Genomic DNA, 4,927 nt, shown 5'->3' on the forward strand with positions numbered 1-4,927 from the left:
TTTGAATCCTTGATTAGCTTAGACTAGTGAAAGTGCTCATGAATTAAGTGTGGGAAAAGTGGGTTTGGAAACGTTTGGTTTGAGAATTGAGTATGTTAGACTTTGTGTGAAAATGTGAAAAATGTTGAGAACATGTTTATGCATTCAAAACCTTAATCATATGCATTGAAAAAAAATTAAGAAAAGAAAAAAAAAGCAGAAAAATAAAAAAAGGGACAAAATGCCTCAAAGTAAATGGCAATAGCAATGCATATGTACTGTACTCAAAACTTGGAATGCATAAATATGTAGTAAACGCAGTTAATGGGTAGTTATTGATTTTATATTACATGAATTGTCCTAAGTTAGGTGGAAAGTTTATGTTAATTAAGGATTCAGATTTTAGTCCACTTGGCCAAATACAATCCTACCTTGACCCTAACCCCATTACAACCCTTAAAATACCTCTTGATTTGTGTATTGGTGCATTAAATTTTTGTTGATTGTTATATGAAGAGCAAGCTATAGAAAGCAAGATTAGTAGAGAATTGAGAGAATTGACCCTAGACACTTGAGAGTTAGAATGATATACACTACCAGTAAGGGTTCAGTGCTTAATTCTATGTTCCCTGCTTTCATGAGCTATCTTCTTCTTGCAAGTTATCTGTACTTTTTTTTTGTGATTTGAATTAGTGAAATCCAACTCATATTTATTCTTGAAAGATTTATTTACTTTTTCACCAAGTAGGTAGAATCATTTTAGCATGTAGTTGCATTCACATTCATAGGTTGCATTGCATGAGTCTTGCCTTTCCCTACTCATTTATTTAGTCTCGTTGGGTTTAGCATGAAGACATACTAATGTTTAAGTGTGGGGAGGTTGATAAACCACTATTTTATGGTTTATATTGTGTTTTATTGGGTGGTTTTATCAAGCTTTTCATCCACTTATTCATATGATTTGCATGTATTTACAATTCCTTCCTAAAAATATCCTATGATTAATAACTTGCTTCCTAAGGACCTTTTAGTTGTATATTTTTATCTTCTTTCGTACCATTCGATGCCGTGATCTGTATCTTAAGTGTTTCAGGCTTCATAGGGCAGGAACGACGTAAGGAATGAAAAGGAAGCATGCAAAAATGGAAGAAACACAAGGAATTGAGGAGATGACCAGCGAGAAGTCACGCGGTTGCATGGCTCACGCGACCACGCGAAATAGATGGAATTACCATGACGCGCTCGTGTGCCTGACGCGACCACGCGGATTGGAAGCTGCATGAACGACGCGAAAGCATGGACGACGCGCACGCGTGGTATGAGAAATGCTGAGTGACGCGAACGGGTGGACGACACAGACGCGTGACGTGTGCGATCTGCAGAATTACAGAAGTCACTGGCACATATTCTGGGCCATTTTTCAACCTAGTTTTCGGCCCAGAAACACAGATTAAAGTCAGGGAACATGCATAGACTCAGGACATCAATTCATTTAATCATTATTCACTTTTCATAGTTTTAGATGTAGTTTTTAGGGAGAGCGGTTCTCTCCTCTCTCTTAGGATTTAGGATTAGGATTTTTAGAATTTAGGAATATTTCATCTTCATCTCAGGTTCAATGTTCTTATTTAGTTATTTTCTCTTTTATTTGTTTAATGACCATTCATGTTATGATTTTCTTTATTTGATATAAATTGAGGTATTTCAAACTCATGATTGCTTTTCCCTATTTTTTTATTTAGATTATTTACTATTGGCTTTGGTTGATTAATTGGTAACTCTTGAGTTATTAAACTCATTGTGATTGATAATTGTTATTTTTGCTAATTGAATCGCATTCAAATAACTCAAGTCTTTCCTTAGGAATTGACTAGGACCTGAGGATCAAACTGATTAGTCCACTTGACCTTCCTTTATTTAGCCAAGGTTAACTAAGTGGTAGCAAAAATATAATTCTCATCACCATTGATAAGGATAACTAGGATAGGACTTCCAGTTTTCATACCTTGCCAAGAGATTCTTTCATTATTAATTTATTAATTCCCTGCAATCCCTTTCTCTTGTTCAAAACCTTTTTAAACCCCAAAAACATTATTTTCCATAACTAATAATAAAACACAACTCCCTGCAATTCCTTGAGAAGACGACACGAGGTTTAAATACTTCGTTTATCAATTCCAAAGGGGTTTGTTAATTGTGACAACCAAACGTTTGTAAGAAAGGTTGATTGCTTGGTTTAGAAACTATACTTGCAACGAGAATTTATTATAACTTCTAAACCATCAATCTTCTGTTCTTCACTGAACCCATGTATCTAGTTCACTAATGAGCAAGGGAGGTGCATCTTCCCAAGTCTCATTACCAAACAACTTGGCATTCAGCTTCATGATAGCTCCTAGATATTGAGCAACTTGCTCTCTAGTTACGTCTTCATCCTCTTCAGAGGAAGAATAGTTTTCAGAGCTCATGAATGGCAGAAGGAGGTTTAAAGGAATCTCTATGGTCTCTATATGAGTCTCAGATTCCTTTAGGTCCTCAATAGGGAACTCCTTCTTGTTTGGGAGACGTCCCATGAGGTCTTCCTCATTGGGATTCACGTCCTCCCCTTCCTCTCTAGGTTCAGCCATTTTGATTATGTCAATGGCCTTGCACTCTCCCTTTGGGTTCTCTTCAGTATTGCTTGGGATAGTACTAGGAGGAGTTTCAGTGATTTTCTTACTCAGCTGGCCCACTTGTGCCTCCAAATTTCTAATGGAGGATCTTGTTTCACTCATGAAACTTAAAGTGGCCTTAGACAGATCAGAGACTATGTTTTCTAAGCTAGAGGGGCTCTGCTCAGAATTCTCTGTCTGTTGCTGAGAAGATGATGGAAAAGGCTTGCTATTGCTAAGCCTGTTTCTTTCACCATTATTAAAGCCTTGTTGAGGCTTCTGTTGATCCTTCCATGAGAAATTTGGATGATTTCTCCATGAGGAATTATAGGTTTTTCCATAAGGTTCACCCATGTAATTTACCTCTGCCATTACAGGGTTCTCAGGATCATAGGCTTCTTCTTCAGAAGATGCCTCTTTAGTACTGTTGGATGCATTTTGCTATCCATTCAGACTTTGAGAAATCATGTTGACTTGTTGAGTCAACATTTTGTTCTGAGCCAATATGGCATTCAGAGCATCAATCTCAAGAACTCCCTTCTTCTGAGGTGTCCCATTATTCACAGAATTCCTCTCATAAGTGTACATGAATTGGTTATTTGCAACCATGTCAATAAGTTCTTGAGCTTCTGCAGGTGTTTTCTTTAGGTGAATGGATCCACCTGCAGAATGGTCCAGTGACATCTTAGAGAACTCAGATAGACCATAATAGAATATATCCAGAATGGTCCACTCTGAAAGCATGTTAAAAGGGCACCTTTTGGTCATCTGCTTGTATCTTTTCCAAGCTTCATAGAGGGATTCACCATCTTTCTGTTTGAAGGTTTGAACATCCACTCTAAGCTTGCTCAACTTTTGAGGAGGAAAGAACTTAGCCAAGAAGGCCGTGACCAGCTTATCCCAAGAGTCCAGGCTATCTTTAGGTTGTGAGTCCAACCATGTTTTAGCTCTGTCTCTTACAGCAAAAGGGAAAAGCATGAGCCTGTAGACTTCAGGATCTACTCCATTAGTCTTAACAGTCTCACAGATCTACAAGAACTCAATTAAAAACTGATAGGGGTCCTCTGATAGAAGTCCATGGAACTTGCAGTTCTGTTGCATTAGAGCAACCAGTTGAGGTTTCAGCTCAAAATTGTTTGCTTCAATGGCAGGGATTGAGATGCTTCTTCCATCAAATTTGGAAGTAGGTGTAGTATAATCACCAAGCATCCTTCTTGCATTATTATTTTTGGCTACCATCTCCTCTTCCTTTTCGAAAATTTCTGTAAGGTTGTCTCTAGATTGTTGTAATTTAGCTTCTCTTAGTTTCCTCTTCAGAGTCCTTTCAGGTTCAGGGTCTGCTTCAACAAGAATATTCTTGTCCCTGCTCCTGCTCATATAAAAAAGAAGGGAACAGAAAATAATAATAATAGGGATCCTCTTTACCACAGTAGAGAGATTCCTTTATGTTAGTAGAATAAGAAAAGAATAGAAGAAGTGAAAAGGTAAGAATCCAAATACAAGGGGGAAGAGTGGGTTCAAATTCTTGAGTGGAAAAGAAGTGTTAGTAAATGAATAAATAAATAGAAAGAGATGAGAGGGAGAGAATTTCGAAAATTAACTAAAATAAAAGAAAAATATTAAAGTTTAAATCCGAAAATTTAAGAAAAGGAATAAAATTAAAATTAAAATTTGAAACAAATAGAATTTTGAAAAAGAGGGAGGTGATTATCAAAAATTAGAGAGAGGAAATTAGTTAGGTAGTTTTGAAAAAGATAAGAAATAGTAAAACAAACAAAAAGTCAACTAATTAGTTGAAAAAGATTTGAAATTCAATTTTGAAAAGATAAGAAGTTAGAAAAGATTTTTAAAATTGATTTTGAAAAATATATGATTTGAAAAAGATATGATTAAAAAGATATGATTGAAAAGATATTTTGAAAAAGATTTGATTTTTAAAATTTAAAATTGATTACTTGACTAACAAGAAATTAAAAGATATGATTCTAGAATTTAAAGATTGAATCTTTCTTAACAAGAAAGTAACAAACTTCAAATTTTTGCATCAATCACATTAATTATTAGTAGAGTTTTCAAAATTTTGAAATAAAGAAGATAAGAAAAAGATTTTGAAAATAAATTTTAAAAATTTTTGAAAATAATAAAAAAATGAAAACGATTTGATTTTCTAAAAAGATTTTGAACAGATAAGATTTTTAAAATTAAAAATTTGACTTGACTTATAAGAAATAGCTAAGTTTTAAAATTTTATACTAAGTCAACTCAAATTTTCGAAAATTATGAGCAAAATAAGGAAT

General features: G+C 34.7%; 1 non-coding gene across 1 annotated transcript; it reads left to right on the plus strand.

Annotated features, from left to right (window-relative positions):
* The first annotated feature begins 3,368 nt into the window (after window positions 1-3,368).
* Window positions 3,369-3,476, plus strand: LOC112793743 (small nucleolar RNA R71). Its single transcript, XR_003198440.1, has one exon. It is a non-coding gene; the product is annotated as a small nucleolar RNA R71 (small nucleolar RNA).
* Window positions 3,477-4,927: the final 1,451 nt, after the last annotated feature.

This window comes from Arachis hypogaea, chromosome 3, assembly GCF_003086295.3.
Source record: "Arachis hypogaea cultivar Tifrunner chromosome 3, arahy.Tifrunner.gnm2.J5K5, whole genome shotgun sequence".
Classification (NCBI taxonomy): Eukaryota; Viridiplantae; Streptophyta; class Magnoliopsida; order Fabales; family Fabaceae; genus Arachis; species Arachis hypogaea.